Genomic DNA, 19,284 nt, shown 5'->3' on the forward strand with positions numbered 1-19,284 from the left:
GGAATTGGAGGGTCCTCACAAAGTCCTCAAGAGAAGGATGATAAATAGAGTAACAGACAGAAGACAGAATGCTCACACCTGGCCTAGGCTCTGGTCCGGTTAATATCCTGCCTTGTCTCTCACACTATGCTTTGTACTCCCTATAGAGACATGAAATAGCGTGTGAGAGAAACTATCTTGGGTCAAATAAAACAGCATGGATAAAAAGGCCTCCTGCATGTAGACCCATTCTTCTCTGGGCTATGGCTGTAGATTCAAATAATAGCACCTGCATCTTTTCAATGCAAAAGGAAGTTATAAAGGTCATGAATAAGCCTAAGAGTTTTGACCTCAAGAGGCACTTGCTACTTGGAGTATCATTGTGTTACTAATATATTCAACAGTTATTTTTAGATGGTATTTTTGAGGCATAGTGCTAGGTAGGCACTGAAGAGGACACAGGTTAACAGGACGTTTGCCCTGCCCTTGAGGTGCTTCCAGTGATGACTTAAAGGGGCCTCATGGACTGTGTCTGGCCTGTGGGTTGTTTGTGACCTGTCACAATGAATAAGTGGAGAAATTGAAAGCAAGCATTTAGAAACAGGCAGCAATTAATGTCATGTGTGTTGAAGCTAGTAAGAATAATTCAAATTTGCATTTTATGTTTTATTTTTTATTTTTCTACAAATTCAATGCTTATTATATTTTATAAAGGTTAAGGGTCTACAATAGGTTGGAAACTTAAAAAATGGTTCTTAACTATTGACAGTGTGAGCAGCACTGTTCACATACATACATGACTCAAATACAAGGCAGATAAGAATAAATGTCTTAAAAAGCCAAAATAGTTCAGTGTTACAGAAGGGGAGGAAGATTCCAAAAAACATGGGTGCAAAGGCACAGGAAGCCTAGGAAATTGTAAAACTTCCTCTTTCCAAGCTGAACAAAAAACAATCAAAAAAAGTAAAAGTTATCAACACTAATAGTAGGCATGGTCCCAAGGTGGCAGTTTCAATACCCAGAAATATCATTTAGATATGAAACTATTTGTACCAAATATAAAGAAGATTCTGGAAATCAAAATAGACTTTCCTTCTGGAAGGATGAATAGAGTGCTTGGAAATAAGCAAGGAGATTATTAAACAAAAAAAAATACCCACCAATGTCTCCGATTAGTGAAGGACAGGAAGAGCCCAGAGTATGTTCCTCAATGGGCCTTTGAGAACCACCTCTCTCTACCCCATATGTAATATTCTGAGGCCACACAGCTGGAGTTGGAGGAGTAGAAAAACTTGGTATTAGTAGTTTCTCTAGCCTTGCAGATGGCAGAGCCAAGTCAGTAATTATATCCTAGCAACAATTGTTGCAACCAAAGCCTGGGAACAAAAGGGGTCAATTAAAAGGAGGAAAATGTCTGTAGTGATAGCAAAATACGCAAATGCTTGCTAGCTACAGGGCTTCTCTGAAACTCTCACTGTGTAAAGGACTCTTCTCACACCAGAAATGGGAAACCTTGAAATCTGAAAGAAATGCACCCTTTGAGGTGGAATCTACTCTCTCTTCAGTGGGCTGATTTCTGGTGTAGGAGTTTTAACAAAATCAAAGATTAATCAAAGGCAACATTACACTCATCAAGCTGAAGATTATCAATATCTTATCCCAAATCTCAGATTATAAGGAAAGAATTCACGTATTTGAGGTAAACATTATTGTTCTGGCAAACAGGAAGACAGACTATCCACTTTTTACAAAATAAACAAGAAAAAGAGAGAAAATGAAAAAATGACAGGAAAAAAAGAAAAAAGGCATGTCTCTACATGACAATTTGGTTCCCCAATCCCTCCTTCCTCCCAGGAGAATAGGATCTAGAATAAAGAGACAGGGGTAGACAGAGAGGGGAAATAGGGAGAGGGAAGGGTTCACTTTAGAAAAAATTTAATTGAGAACAAAAAATAATGACAACTGTGTAGAATTCTCAAGTAAATTTGAAAGCACATGGATAAATAAATGGTCAAAATATTGTAAGAAAATATAATGACACGATGAATAAGGATTTAGCAGAGTTTAGAAAAGAAACTGAGGAGAAAATGAATGCTTTTATAGAACATAAAAGTGCATCCATCAAACAAGGAGCAGAATCACAGCCACAGGATCAGGTTTTGGAAAATACATGAAATGCAGCATACAGGAGTTCTGGCCAAGATGGAGGCATAGGTAGAAACCTTTCACTTCCTTGAAGAACCAAAAAGAGGATAATAACCAATCTAAAATCAACAAACAACCAGAAGTGCCAGAAAATCAAATTGCATGAAACTGGGACAACCAAGGAATTAATGAAACAGTCAACCAGAGCAAGCAGACCAGTAAAGAGTGAGACAGAGGGCAGATGGGCTGACAGAGAGAACCAGAGGCAAGGCAATGGACTACGCAGGCGGAGCTGATTGAAAGGACTCAGGGTGAGGCAGTGGACCATGAGGGAAGGGCTGGCTGAACAGGAAACTGAGACTCAGAGATGACTATAAACTGCTGCAGGGGTTGCCACAGTGGGAGAAAGTCCCAGTCTTAGAGTTTGTTGGAAAGTAGGGCTAGAGCCCAGCAAGTGAGCTGCATTATTCTCTTTCTGACCCCACCCCCACAGACAATGCCACAATGCAACAAACAGGGTTGCCTTGCCCTGGTGAATATCTAAGGCCCCACCTCCTTACAACTTAATAGGTGTGCCAAGACAAAAAAAATATGGCCCAAATGAAAGAATAGATCAAAGCTTCACAGAAAGAGTTAAGTGATTAGAAGACAGCCAACCTATCTGATACAGACTTCAAATCCCGGCTAATCAATATGCTCACAGAACTAATTGAGCTTGATCAAAAAATGAAAAACACAAATGAGGCCTGCCCAAAGTGAAATAAAGCAAAATATTCAGAAAATCAACAGTGACAGGAAGAAAACCAGGACTCAAATAAAGGATTTGAAACAAAAGGAAGAAATAAACATCCACTGGAACAGAATGAGGAAACAAGAATTCAAAAAATGAAAAGAGGCTCAGGAACCTTTAAGACAACTTTAAATGTTCCAATATCTGAATTATAGGGGTGCCAGAAAGAGAAGAACAACAGCAAGAAATAGAAAAGTTGTTTGGACAAATAATGAAGGAAAACCTCCCCAATCTGGCAAAGGAAATAGACTTCTAGGAAATCCAGGAAGCTCAGAGAGTCCCAAAGAAGTTGGACCCAAAGAGGAACACACCAAGGCACATCATCGTTAAGTTATTCAATATTAAAGATATGAAGAGAATCTTAAAAGCAACAAGAGGAAAGGAGAGAGTTACCTACAAAAGAGTGCCCATAAGACTGTCAGCTGATTTCTCAAAAGAAACTTTTCAGGCAAGAAGGGGGTGGAAAGAAGTATTTGAAGTCATGAAAGTCAAGGACCTACACCCAAGATTACTCTATCCAGCAAAGCTATTATTTAGAATGGAAGGGCAGATAAAGTGCTTCCCAGACAAGGTCAAGTTAAAGTAGTTCATCATTACCAAGCCCTTATTATATGAAACGTGAAAGGGACTAATCTAAGAAATTGAAGAAGATAAAAAAAACTATGAACTTTAAAATGACAACAAACTCACAACTATCAACAACTGAGCCTAAAAAAAATGGAAACAAAAACTAAGCAAACAACTAGAACAGGAACAGAATCAGAGAAATGGAGATCACATGGAGGGTTTTCAGTGGGGAGGGAGAGGGGAAGAGAGGGGGAAAAGGTATAGTGAATAAGAAGCATAGTTGGTAGGCATAAAGTGGACTGGGAGAGGTTAACAATGGTATAGAAAACAAAAAATTTAAAGAACTTATTTGTACAATCCATGGACATGAACTAAGAGGAGGAATGCTGGAGGGTTGAAGGGTGCAGGGCAGAGGGTGGATAAAGGGAGAAAAACAAGAAAAACTGTAATAGCATAATCACTAAAATATACTTTTTAAAATGTGGCATATAATGACAAATATATTCAAAATATTAAATACAAGAATGATAGATATGGGGGAAAGATTATGTAAATATGAAAATATATTCTGTATAATAATCGTATATTATAATTTAATATATATTTCTATATCTGATCATGAATAATTGGTAATCATAAAGAAAATTAAGATTTTTATAATAATAAAACTAATATGCAGATGGGGAAAGACTGCGACTATACCCTGAGAGGACTCCAGATCTTGGAAAAACTGATAAACATCAACCATGCTGAGGGAAAAAATCAGTAAAGTTATTTACCAAAAGTATCAAGAGAGAATTTTATAAGCATCTACATGGAGCAGGCAACTCAGTTAATAAAAGGAAAGAGACCAGGTAGATTTCTCATAGAATTAGATACCAGAAAATAATGATAGCCACAAGTTAGGGCCATGGGCTTTTGTCCACTGACTTGCTGGGTGACGTTGCACTAGTATAAGTTTCTTGAACTTTTGGTTCTCTCAGTTTCCTTGTTTACATAAAAGAATGACCCTGTCACAAAATTAGCCACTGCATACTTTCCTCACTCTAAAGAGGTCATGGAGAGGAACAAGATGACCATCTATCAAAATATAGAAGCCAAAGAAACCACCGCCAACACATCAAAATATACAAAATAAAAACTGCTGGTTACACTAGGATAAACATCAAGGAACTTCATTGGGAAGGTGACTTTATGCACATTTCTAATCTTTGTCAGATCCAGCAGGAAAAAAAAATTGATAGGCAGGAGTGGCTTTAAGTTGTATAATCAGTCAGATTGAAGTGTTAGCAACAATGTCCCAAATTACTTCTGAAAATTTTTCAAAAAGTATAAATAGTACAAATTGCATACTTTAATCCCATACAACAACACAAAATACCAATAAACTTCCTGACCAAGAAATGAAAAAAATTTTTAAATCTGTATCTCTAATTTGTAAAAGAACATTGAAGTGACAAATACAGAGCATATGGGGAAAAGCAAGAATACTTCACCCGAAATAACTTAGATTCTAGCAAAAACTAATAAGATGAATATTCATTCTCACACACATTTGTTATTAAAATTAAAATGTAGAAATAGTAAGATAAGCATTTCATCAAATGTAAGGAAAACTAAAAATAAATGAGAGAATATAAGAGAGGAATTTATAATGGTAAAATAGAGATAGATATAGTAGAAAACAGAAAAAAAATGAGGATTGTGTTAAATCTAAGACTTGCTGGAAAACCCAGTAAGACAGATAAACCAGTTTCTAGTATAATCAATGACCAAAAGCGAAACAGCTCATTACCCGATATTATGAATGAGTAAAGAAACTAAACACAAATTTAGAGTATTAAGAACCAATGTGTATATAAAAGTATGTTTATGCTTATAAATAATTACATTAATAGAAATCAAACCAACACTGAATACTTTTTAATCATGAGATTGACAAAGATATGTCACTATCCAGGTTAGAGGATGGGGTAGGGAGTGAAATGTAACAGATGAGCTGAGAAGGAAAAAATGGCCCAAATAAAAGAAAAGATTAAAGGTCCAGAAAAAATACAATTAAGTGATGAAGAGATAGCCAACCTATCAGATGCACAGTTTGAATCAGGATGCTCACAGAAATGGTTGAGTATGGCTGCAAAATAGAGAAAAAAGTGAAGGACTTGAAAAGTGAAATAAAGGAAAATGCACAGGGAACCAACAGTGTTGGGAAGGAAACTGGCACTCAAATCAATGGTTTGGATCAGAAGGAAGAAATAAACATTCAACCAGAATGGAATGAAGAAACAAGAATTCAAAAAAAAAAATTAAGAGAGGCTCAGGAACCTCCAGGACAACTTTAAATGTTCCAACATCCAAATCATAACGGTGCCAGAAGGAGCAGAGGAAGAGCAAGAAATTGAAATTTTATTTGAAAATATAATGAAGGAGAACTTCCCCAATCTGGTGAAGGAAATAAACTTCCAGGAAGTCCAGGAAGCTCAGAGAGTCCCAAAGAAGTTGGACTCAAGGAAGCACACACCAAGGCACATCATAATTAAGTTACCCAAGATTAAAGAGAGAGAGAGAGACCCACAGATAAGAAGAGAATCTTAAAAGCAGCAAGAGGAAAGGAGAGAGTTACCTACAAAGGAGTGCCTATGAGATTATCAGCTGATTTCTCAAAAGAAACCTTGCAGGCAAGATGGGGCTGGAGAGAAATATTTGACATCATGAAAATCAGGGATGTACATCCAAGATTACTCTATCCAGCAAAGCTATCATTTAGAATGGAAGGGCCAATACAGCTTCCCAAGTAAGGTCAAGTTAAAGGAGTTCATCATCACCAAGTCCTTATTATATAAAATTTTAAAGGGACTTACCTAAGAAAAAGAATATGATCAAAAATATGAACAGTAAAATGACAACAAACTCAGAACTATCAACAACCGAACCTAAAAACAAAAACAAAGTAAGCAAACAGCTAGAACAGGAACAGAATCAGAGAAATGGACATCACATGGAGGGTTTTCAGCAGGGAGGTGGAAGGGGGAGAATGGAGGAAAAGGTACAGGAAATAAGAAGCATAAATGGTAAGTATAAAATAGACAGGGGGAGGTTAAAAATAGCATAGGAAATGTAGAAGCCAAGAACTTATATGTATGACCCATGGACATGAACTAAGGTGGGGGAAGTGGGTGGGGAGATAGAGGGCAAAGGGGAATAAAGAGGAGAAAATGCACAACTGTAATAGCATAATATATAAAATATATTTTTTAAAAGTTATGTTTTGGATTTACATTTATTGGCTTGAAAAATATCTACAATATATAAGCAAAAAAACATAAGCATGTAAATGTGACATTATAAGTTCAAAATATTTCAAATACCTATTATGTGCCAGACTCACATCTAGGCATTGTTGGGAGGTGCAGTGAACAAGATAGAAGTTCTTGCCTTCAAAGAGATTAGAACAAAAATTTGAGCCAACGCTAATAAGTAACATGTCTGAGGAAAATGATTATCACATATGAATACTAGTTATCAGTATTTAAAAGGATTTGGGGCAATTTCTGCTTTCTTCTTCATTCCTCTTGGTACTGTTAGAAAGTTTTTATTTTTTTAAAATATTTTATTGTTGTTCTAGTACACTCGTTTCAATTTTCCCCCCTTTGCCCTCCTCTGCCCACTACTTCCACAGTCAGTCCCCACCCTGTTGTCCATGTCCATGGATCATTCATACATGTTCTTTGACTAGTACCTTCCCCTTCTTTCCACCATTAATCTCCTTGTCCTACCCCTCTGGTCACTGTCAGACTGTTCCACATATACAATTACTTAAATCAGGAAAAACGTTATGTTCTGAGAGATGTACAAATCTTTTATGGTTAAGGGCATGGTGATTGGCACTCGAGCCATAACACGAAATAAGGGTACAATTTGCAATCTATTTGGATTGCAGTGGGTATTTCTTATTATGATCAATATATTATTGTTGTTTATCAAATTTAAAATGAGAACAACATGCCTTTCCATAAAAACCTGCAATGACTCTGACACAAAAGTTAATGTCTAGATTTAGTGAATTCAGAAGTCTTCTGAATTTCCATCATTCGAAGATGAATAAAACATTCATTAAACTACAGCTTCTGTAAGGCATTAAATGGTCAAAGTTTCCCCAGTTGGAATGAAAGGGCAGGCGGCAAACTCTTGTGTAGCTCCAGGTGGTGGTAAGTCCACCACAATACTGGCAATTTCTTAGATTTTCCTAACCTCTTCCTATTTGGAAATGAAATAAAATATTTGAAAAATAAAAAAATGCATGTTTTGGTTCAACTTATATTTCATGTTTGACCCTAATTTGGGGACTACATACTCAGTATTTTGATATTGACATCTGTTTTATGTTTTGACTATTCTTAAATGTGCACTTCAGTTGACACGAACTCCTCGACTTTTGGGTGACGTCTGTTGTTTAAACCGCAAAATTGTCTGTGGCTTCCCTAGGAACCCATCACAGGAATAACGGGGTTCATTGCCTTCCTCAGTACCACATTCATTTGTCTTCTTTATAAGGCTAACATTATTGTTGGAATGCCCTGCCTACTACTGTCTTCTGGAAGTCATCTGACACTTCTTGGCTTAGGTCAGAGGTTTAGCTCAGGGCGGAAGATTCTCAACAGCACCCATGCCCACACATCGCATCATTTGTTCTGCCATTTACTAGCAAAGGAGTCACATTTAATCTACCCATCTATTAGCATAGAGCTTCCTCATTCCACCTTAGAAATGAAAAAGAGTGTGTATTGTGGGGGGCAGGGCATGCACTTCATAGGTGCTTTGGAGCAAAATTTGAGAGAGGCATGATTATGAAGCTTTGAAAATAATGAACTTTGTTCTGATATAATAGTTAAATGTGAATAAAATAAGTTTAAATAGTATAGAAGTTTTCTTTTCAAAAAGAACAAATTGGAAGTTAGAGTCTAGGCAAAGTTTGGTAAAGCCTTCAGACACTATGTCCCCTCCCCCTTAGGGTGGGCTGTTGCCTCTTGGTACGAGATAGTTGCTGGAGTCCGGGGCATCATGTTAGCATTCCAGGCAGCAAATTCCAAACAGGAGACCTCCTCTTCCTTATTTTGAAGACTTCCCACAAATCCCACACAATATTTCTGCCTAGGTCCCAGTTTAGTTACTTGGCTGCCTTAGCTACAAGGTAAGCTAGAGGAAGCAGTTTTTATTTTAACCAGTTAGCAATGAGCCAGCTAAAAATCAGCATTCTTATTATTGAGATAAAATGGGAGAATGGTTTGTTTATTAGAATGCAAAAATGTAAGTATACGCTAGCACACATATACATAACTTTAATAACTGTTACCAAAACTCTTCTCGGGAAAGGGACTGTCACTATTAACGTACCATAAGGATCACCTGGGGGTGAGAAGATAAGGTCTAAGTTATAGGTCTAAGGTGTAAGGTCTAAGCTGCAGAAAGGGAGCAGCTCTTAAGTAGAGCTGCATTTCAAATGCAAAGATTCTAACATTTGTTGTGTGTCCAAAAAAAGAAGTGGGGAGAATAAGTGGAGAGAAGATAAGGCACCAAGAATATGTGAAAGGGACAGAGAACTCTGACAGGTGGTGCAATAAGTTCTTAAAAAGAAAAAGAAGAAAAGAGGGTAAGGAAAGGAAGGGGAGGAGAGGAGAGAAAAAACACCTAAGTGGTAAAGTAGCTAAAAGAATTTGCACAGCAGGGATGGCCAATATGCAAACCCAGCTCCATCTGCCCAAACTTAACTATATTCAGGAAGCCCCTGTAGAGGGTGTATGCAGTGGGAGGAGTGTTCAGTCTGGCAAAAAGGCTAGGAAGAACCTTAACCAGGTCAGCATATCCCACATGGGACAATGTCCATGAGATGATATTAAGAAGCAGCAGCATTAAGAAGAGGAAGCGTTAGGTAAATGTGACTAAGAAATCAAGAGACTCACCCTTCTGAGTCTCCTGTTCTAAGGAACAGGCATACCATGTGTCATGAAGTGGGATTTTGAGCTAATTTCTTCTAGAGCATACAAGGCACTTCCATTTGGGTTAAGCTGCTATAAAACTTGGACTTTTATATCAGTCTCTCAACTTATGTGTGAAGAGAATGAAGAAATGTTTCTTTGAACCTTAATAAAACATAAGCCTCATAATGCAGAAAAACAAAGTTCAATGCCATTCAGCTAGTTAGTGTTTCAACCAGAACCAGAGTTCATGGGTGTCATGCATAGCCCCCTTCAGTTAGGAAGGAAATATGTGACATCACCCAATGGCACATATCAGATAATGATGTGCTCAAATGCATGCCTGAGGCTGCACTTAAGCAGAAAGAGTACTCTGATTGATTAGTAATGTCTGCTCTATGCTTTGGTCTTGAGTGTCAGATGTCTTGCAGATTTGTAGTCCTCCTTACACCCTTTTGACTCAAATTGCTGAGATTTACAGCAATGCTATTGGATGTAATAGATGTCATAGGCATGACTGTTCTGATGGACTAAGAAAAGTCATTTTAATGTTACATGTTTTTAGTAAAATCTTGTTTTAATGTGGAACAGAAAATCAAAGAGACATAGCCTCTATGAAGATACCTTAGTTTACCTAGTTCAACCTATAATGTGATTCTTCAACTTCTATAACATTCTATACAGATATCAGACACCCTTGGGATTCCTCATGGAGATGAAATCATAATAAATAAGACAACATTAAATGACATGGGCAAAGTTTCTAGTCCTGCTGCATGTTATACTGAGCCCTTCAGAGACTGCCACCTTCTCTAACTCTCTTAGCAACCTACAAGGTTCATGCTGCCATTATCTTCATTATCTAGATGAGGAAATTGGTATCATGGGTTGATAATCCTGCCCCAGGTCCTACAGCTGATGTGTTGAAGCTGTGATTCCCTCCAGGAAGCCTCCAGCCAGGAACTGTGCCAGTAACTCACATCTCACTGCCTTTAGGAATGAGCTCAAGAAGGCCAAGCCGAACCTCAATAATTCATGGGACTAGAAAAAAAATTCATTCTGTGACTAAGTCTTTCCTGGGGACCCGATCAGTGCCAGTGTGGATTGTTTTTAGAAACAGCTGGGAGGGCAGTGAAATATTCATTCTCAGGCATCTTATTGGTTTGATTCCTATTAAGAAGAGAATCTAATAAGCCTGGAAATTTAATTATTTTTCTTGAAATATTTCCTTCCCACAGGATTCCAAGAAAGAGACACAACTTTTTTTAGACTAGAATTGGATTATAGTAACTAAGGCTACTCAACAATCACTGCACTTTCTCCCTAAGGGATAAATTAGGATTTGTTGACACTTCCCTTCATTGGTGCTTCATTCAATGGAGCACGATTTTGTCACTAAGATTCTGGTGGGAATTATTCAGAGTGATTAATGAAGACAAATTCATGGACCCCAATCAATGGGAGGTGATTGGTCTCTAGCAAGGGAGACACAAAGTTTTAGGGTGCATGTCTTTTCTTTTACCTTCAACATGCAGCAAGGCTGGGAGATAAGAGAGTTTTATCATCTGTTCTCTACCATTATGCATTCACTCACTCATTCATTCCTTTTCTCTCTCAATGTTATAGAGAGCATGCGGTGTGCTATGTGCTATTCTAGGTACTGGGGAGACAGTGTTGGATAGGCCTTAAAAGGCTCCTACCCTCTCAGAGTCCACAGGTTCTCTGAAGGAGACAGACAGATAATACACAGAGATGAACATCGCTAAAAATAATTTCAGTCAGTAGAATGTCCAGGAAGGGTAAAAAGTGAGCCTAAGATGAGCCCAGAGTACCTCTGCAACAATTTACACCTGGACCAGAATGTTCCTTAGAATAAACCCCAGTAAGACAGTCAAAGCCCATGAATTGTGAAGAGAGATGACCATCTTTCTCTTAAGAGCAGGTCACAGGCTATAGAATTTATCATCCATGGCTTCATATAGTCTCTTTTTCACTCCTGACTCAAAAAGAAGAAGGCTTCTATCTGGCTTGGTATTTAAATAAATAAATAGAGAGAGAGATAGAGAGATAGATAGATAGATAGATAGATAATGCAGTCATGGAGATTGAGTAGATAAAAAACAATAAACTTCAGAGCTTGCCTTGAGAATACATTTTACCAATTGGATGTGTCATAAATATGAAATGACAAAGAAAGATGTTCCAGGGTTTGTCCTTTGTCCTTCATTAGCCAGACAGATAATGAATTACCATCAGGATTTTTTTCCCGTTTGAACATGAGCTATGTACAACTTCCATATTTCTGTGAAAAGAGAACCCATAAATCATAAGTTATGGTTTCCTAGAAACTGGGATTCCACAAGGGAGAACCAAACAAAACCCTTTGTTTCACAAGTTTGCAACTTTTTAATTAAACACCACTTTAAACTCATACATGCATAAGCCAGAGCTTGGTGCCCAAGTTCCTGCTTCCACCACTATTGCTGTGATGAAGACAGGATTCTTGCCTTTATTTGTTTCTATTTTTTTTCCTCTATCAATTTAGATGAAGTTAGATACTTAGTTTATAGGACGGGGTCTAGTTCTTAATATTTCTTTTGTAGTTATCATGACAGGTTAAACAAGTCAGACTATAGACCAATAAGGAAGGGAGGGGCAGGGAAGAGGGAGGAAGGAAGGAAAAAATGGAGGGAGGGAGGGAGGGAGGGGAGAATGGAAGGAAACTTTTTAGTCAAAGGGCAATGTAATTGAGACAAAATCTGATAAGTTCTTCACCAATATCTCTGTTCCCTTCATCTTTAGTATGTTTCTGAACTGTAGTTTTCAATTTGTGTAGGGATAATGTGAAAAATTCCCCACAAAATGTGGGCAGGAAGGATATGTGTCACCTCCAGGAATGGTCCCTAAAATCTTCTGCTCTGTTCCCCATGTTTTCTCCTCTCTCTCCTGTTGGCTACATGCAAAGGATCTGATGGAGGTCCCTGAGACTCTAGAAGATGGTAGAGCCACATGATGTCCCTGGCACCTGGGTCCCTGAGTAACTGCCTGGAGCAAAATGCCCCCGCCCCCATTGAACTGTAACAAGCAAAAGAAAGGTAAGACACCAAGATATGTGGGTCGTTTCTATGCAATTAACTAGCCCTGAACAATACACCCCTATCTTAATCCATTGGGGCTGCTGTAACAAGACACCATAGACTAGGTGGCTCAAACAACAAATATTTATTTCTCACAGTTCTGGAGTCTAGGAAGTCTAAGATCAAGGTGCTGGCAGATTTGGTATGTGGTGAGAGCCCACTTACTGACTGGTTCATCAATAGCTGTCTTCTGTCTGTGTCCTCACATGGTGCAAGAGGTGAGGGAGATCTCTGGGTCTTTTTGGAAGGGCACTGATCCCAGTTAAGTGGACTCTGCTTTTGTGACCTAACCACCCCAAATACCATCACATTGGGAATAAGGCTTCAACGTACAAATTCAAGGAGGGCACAAAGAGTTTATACCAACCCCTTTGCTCCATTGTTTCATTCATAACAGGTTACATACAGATACCTTGTGGATAAATTCTCCCTTATACCATTCCCAAACACTTAAACCTTGTCTCAGGCATCACTAACCTCACATTCAGAGGACATTCCGGAGCTCCTATCTAAGAACTTAAATACTAAATTTACATTTTTAGCCAGTTTGTAATCTACCCTTTAATGAAATTCCTATTTTAAAAGGCCTTCGTGTATGAGTCCATGATTCAAGTCAAGATGAGAAAAGTTTTCTAAATCAGGATCAGCAATTTTTTCATCTGTAAAGGGCCGGAGAGTAAACATTTTAGGCTGCGTGGGTCTCTGTCCCAACTCCTCAGCTCCTATCATTGCCGCACAGAAGCAGCCATGGACCACACACAAATGAATGGGCGTGGCTGCATTCCAACAAGCAGAGATTTACAAAAACAGCCAGATCTGGTCCCTGGGCTGCAGTTTGCTGACCCCGTTCTAAATCATTCTCACATTGTCTCTAAATATGATGGAGGCCACATGTAAATTACGGTATCAATTCTCATCCCTGATACTTTCGCTTATATTTACTTATTTGTTTGTTTGTTTTAAACATCATGCCTTGAGTAGTATCAGCTGTGACAAATGAAGCTATAAACAATATTTGATTCTTCTCTCCCCAGTACTACATTGTGCCTGGCAAAAGGTAAAATGCAATAAATTTTAGTTCCTTTCTCCTTCCTTAAAGTTTGCCCTTGAAGTTTAGACTTGAATTTCAGACCTGAATTAAAGTCCCATTTCTTAGCCTGGGACTTTGGTCAGGTCACTTTCTCTTTGTGAGCCTTGATCTCCAAATCTCTTTGTGAGCCTTGTGTAAAATGAGAATAATGATATATAACTCACAGGATTTTTTGGAGGGGGAACCAAATAGAATAATGTATACATTTTGTAAAATGTAAAGCTCAGTACAGAGGAAAAAGACTATTATTATAAGCTGCCTCTCCCTTCCCGAATTCTAGATTTAGTTTCTTCCCACTTGAAATGTGATTTTTTTCCTTTTGACAAATCCCAAGGAGGTCCGCTAAAGCCCCATTTAGCCTAGGCCAGGAGGCTGCTGGGTCCATAGGCCAGCTCCACCTGTGTTCTGATTGACTGCCAGAAACCTGAGCCTCCTTTACAGCCACTAACTGGATCCAGAGAAGGCAGATCCAGCTGCCAAAAAGAGTTGCTGCGTTATAGAGATAACATGCAACAAAGATCTTTTTGTAACGGGCATTCTCGGCATGGTTTGACCGGCCAATGACACAGGCACTTGACCTTAGAACCAATGTTATTTGGAATGAGCTCTGGAGTTAAGGTCTTATTCCCATCAAAAGAGTATTACCCTTAACAGTCCACCGCTAAGACCTTCAAAGTGCAAAAAAAAAAAAAAAAAAACCCAACCCCAGAACAAACAAAAAATCCTCCTTTTAGTCAAGTATTAAAGTGGCGAAAAAGAGTGGTAGCTAGACCTGGCTGGTGTAGCTCAGTGGATTGAGTGTGGGCCTGCGAACCAGACGATCGTGGTTCAATTCCCAGTCAGGGCACATGCTTGGGTTGCAGGCCAGCTCCCTGCAGGGGATGCACAAGAAGCAACCATACATTGATGCTTCCTTCCTCTCTCCTTCCCTTCCCCTCTAAAGATAAGTAAAATATTTTTTTAAAAGATTGGTGGCTAGAATATTTATCACATTATGACAAATTTTCATGGTTGTCCATCAAACTGGAAGTCACCACAAGTGTAAAACTTTAGACTCCAGAGTAAGCCTGGGTTTTCCCATCCTGGACATTTGTGTGCCACCTAAGAATAGTGTGCACTTACCACTTAAAATAAACAAAAGGCTTTCAAGTTTCATTAATACTGCCTGCATTAAAACTTGAAGAAAAACATGGTAATTGGTTATTGTCCACGTCATTCAACACATCCTGACTGTGTCTACAACAGTATTGTAGCCAAAGGCTCAATACAGATTTGCCAACCGATCAAGCCCTATGAGATGGGCATTGTCCTCTATCTGAAGAGGCAGAAATGGTAAATATCCAACAAGTGTGCCATAACTTACATCCGGCAGCAATGATGACTCATAATTTCATTTTACTGATGAACCATAACAGAGCATCAGTAACACCTTGGCCAGGGCAGCTTTTCTGAATTTCTGCACCTTCAGGATGATTGTCCCTCTGTTAGCGCTTTGCCTCTCTCCCAACCAGGCCCTCCTGCAATCTTAGTAAACCCATTCACACATCTTCCCAAGTGCTCAAGTTAAAACCCTGGTAGCATCTTTAAAAAATCCATCAATGTCTAGTCCCTTGGCAAACCCTATGAGCCCTGATGTCCAACATAAATTCTGACCTGCTTCTCTTCAGCTCCATCACAACGGACCCTCATCATCTTTGGTCTCAACTATTTCAACAGTTTTTGAAGTGCTGCCACACTTCCATGCCAACAGTCTAAGCTCTGTTACCCAAACAGCTGCTAGAGGGTTGCTATTCATACTAAAAACAGATCATGTCAATAGCTCACTGATGGACCACATAACCTGTGTGATCTGGTTCTTCCCATCCTTTCTAACATCAGCTCAGCTCACATTTCCCTCCATCACCGCAGTGCAATTGCAGCCTGATTGACCTCCTTCCAGCTCTTAGAAAACTGCCAGCTCTTGACCCACTTAAGGCCTCCACACATGGTTTGTTGTCTACCTGTAAATCTGCTGCCCACGATCCCGATCCTCGTGATTAAGATCTGACTCTTCAGGTCATAACCAAACTGCTACCTGCCCAGACAGGTCTCCCTCAACCACCTTCTCTGTTAAACAGATGCCCCTATTTCCTGACCTTACACTTTCTCTGAAGACTTGGATTTACTGCGAGTTTAACATACACAGAAGTTACAACTTTCAATAAAAAAGGAAACTTCTATGAAAACAGTACAATGGTCATTTCCTAGTAATCACTAAACCACTACATTTCACAATGTTTTATCTCTCTCTACACACACACACACACACACACACACATATATATATATATATATATATATATATATATATATAGAGAGAGAGAGAGAGAGAGAGAGAGAGAGTTTTGTTCTGTTTTTATGCCACTTTCTCACTTACTGTGCTAATGACCCAGGCATCTGAGTTTTGGGTTTTCAGTGGACTATGCTTTGTTTAGGCTTCAAGACTCTAATAAGGGGACACCCAGAAAGATGAAACTAGATCTCTAAATGCCTATTCATTCAATAATCTTAGAATAATTTATAATAAAATTAGAAACAAAGTGCAATTGTAAAGGATCTTTGTCCATCCCCCTCCCCCAGATAGCCTCTGGGATAGTTTTCAGATGGTTAGATGAGGTTTGGCTCATGTAGGTCCCATTGTTTGTGGTTCTGTTGGAAGAGTGTTTCTTTCCCCAGGCCCAAGAATTCTCTGAAAGTGTCACTCAGTGGAAGGTGTTTCTTGCAGAGGAACTTTGTCCTTAGGGAATAGTTCCAGAGGACAGGTCATAAATTTAGAAAGTCCTTGTCTAAGGAGACACTCTGAATTATTTCAATACAGTGCAGAGGAGAGCATCATTTTAAAACCATTCTACCAGAGGGTTGAGAAAGGAGAGATCTATGCAGGAATACAGACCAACGTTCTTCTTAGAACATCTGCGTATTTTTTGGTCACCGAAGTTATACAGCTTTTTTTTATCAATAAAGGGGATATTTACTAACCAACTTGACAAGTAGACAGACTGAGTCTAGGGTTTGCTGAGTATAATCCTAAAGAACACCTTGCAGAGGAGATGCCCCGAAGGGCAGGCTCCATGTAACCCCCAATATCCCTTCTTTCTCCTCATGATTAGAATCTGACCCTGACATCACAAGTGCTCAGTGCAACAAATAGGGTCCTCTTGTCATACATAAAGTAGATGCATTTGGGATGAGAGCAGATTAAGTTAAGGCCACCATAATACAGGGACGTGAGGAGCTCAAGCACTTTGGGTAATTTTCATGAATCTTGTTTTGACATATACATCAATCAATTTAATTCAATATTTAAGGTAAAGAAATGATTTGATGTCCTTTTGAGTCTGGTGAAGACACAGGAATGACTCTGATCACCTTGCGTGTTAAACTTCCTCCCTCTTTGTGGTCAGGGACTTAGTTTTATATCCCCTTCTCTATTCTCAACACTCAGAATATTGCCTTACATAGTTAATGTTCATTAAATACTTTTAAATTGCTATTAATGAATATGATCATTTTACCACTTCACTTGGGCCTCAGGCATTCGGTGTCTTCCTGACGTTAATATCACTGTTCTAAAATAGGCTATTTTTTTCTTGAGCAATAAGTTAACTAACTGTCATTTCTAACATTGAAGAAATTTTACATGAGTCCATCCTTGGTCATATTCTCAAGATGTCCCTTGTTCTCTCTGAGATGGATCGTGTGTAGAGATGGGACATCACAAGCTTCCCTCACATTAGTCTAAAGGAAGAAGGTATAAGCAGCTGAGTATACAACCCATGGACCAGAGCCCAGTGAAGTCACTACTTTGAGGGCCCAGGACTGTCATCACTGTCCTTGCAACTCCGTGCTTATGGGCTCTGCACACCTGCAGCATCTGCCTTGTGGCTGAGAGCTTCGACTATAACCGACGGGGTTCAAATCCAGCTTGACCTTGGGACTGCAGGCAGTGGATTAAACTTCTTTAAAGCCCAGGGGTTTTTTTGTTTTGTTTTGTTTGTCTTTTACAGTGAAATAGGAGAGATTATAACCACCTCAGAATGCAGCAGATTGCAAATGTTGATATGCATAGAAATTGCTGGGGGCTCAGTAAGTCGGGGAGGAGGCCCGAGACCTTGCATTTCTAACAAGCTACCAGGTGACACCAGTGCTGCTGTCCAGGGACCACACACAGGGTAGCCAGGTCATAAGGCATTATATGAGATAATAATAGAAATAAAAGAGTATTATTAATATTAATAAGCATTATACAGAAAATTATTAATACTTATCAGTAGGAACATTTTGGTTGAAACACATGAAATTACCACTAGCCAGGTTCGAATTAAACTGTTTCTGGCCCTAATCTTTTTAGGCAAGTTTTGCAATTATATCTGAAACCTCCTTCAGACCCTCCTCATAAGCCCTAATGTAACTACAGAAGTCAAGGGCACAGTGAGAAGATATTTTATTACCCATGTATTTATGTGTGGGTTTTTGGGGTTTTAAAACTGGCAATTAAAACCTTGTAAATTTGTATTATCAACACAATAAATGTAGACGGGTTAGTTACTCATTGCTAATAAATTTGATCATTCATTTATAAAACGAATGTTCGCCCAAGAATCACAGAGCACTCTATAAATATTGCTTCACTAAGCCACAAACCACCTCGACAAGGAAGGCACACAGCACCCCTGAGGGGTTAAATAAACCCTCCAGGGCCTGGGGGAGGGGAGGCAGCCTGAATTCCAGCTCTCTTGTCCCCTTCTCACACTCAGGTTCAGCTTCTGGCCCACAGGGGCTGACTCTTTGAAGCATGATATCCGTTTGGAAGCATTTCAAATCAGCCTGCCTGGAGGCCCCATCCTTGATAGCCCTAGGAACCTGCCTGTGTGAGTCCAGAAAACCATATTTCTCTCTTTTGAGATGTTGAGGAGTGCTTGCCTCCCCCTTTCCACTTTTCCTACCCTGCACTCTGGGCAGTTCAGCTACTGTTGTGGAAGAAACTCTCAAACTGCCTGGCCCAACTATGGAACTCAAGCGCCAATTAATCAGATAAAATTGCTTTATCACCAGTCTCCCAATTCAGTATTCCCCCTTCAACCATTCCCCCGCTGAAGGTCCTCTTCACTTCTCCCCCATCAAAGAACTCAGCAAACCCACTTGGCACTGTGTTCTGGGGCCTTGGCTAGAGCAGGGCTTGGTGTCAGGAAACGCTGGGTGTGAATTCCAGCCCATGGCTTTGGGGGACTGTGGATTCTTGTGTTCCTTTGCTTTGAATTGGATTTTTATAGCAAACGTCACCTGTTGTGTGGAAAGCACCTGGCTTAGGTAGGTCACCATAGTGGAATTTATCTGTTAGTGGTGGCGGCACAGTTGTGATGATGGTCACAGATATAGCCTCAGTGGCAGAATCTCAGGCCAGATCTTGACCTTCAAAAAAAAGGTCAATAAAAAGTCTATGGTGCTCTGTTGTCCCCTACACAGAGAAACACACAGATGCACATAAGGGGTGGGAAAAGTGGGTTTACAATAAGTAGAATATAAGAATAAACTGTATTTCAGGTACTCACAACTATTAAC

The sequence above is a fragment of the Sturnira hondurensis genome, unplaced genomic scaffold (genome assembly GCF_014824575.4).
Source record: "Sturnira hondurensis isolate 20B ecotype Veracruz unplaced genomic scaffold, ASM1482457v3 Scaffold0002840, whole genome shotgun sequence".
Classification (NCBI taxonomy): domain Eukaryota; kingdom Metazoa; phylum Chordata; class Mammalia; order Chiroptera; family Phyllostomidae; genus Sturnira; species Sturnira hondurensis.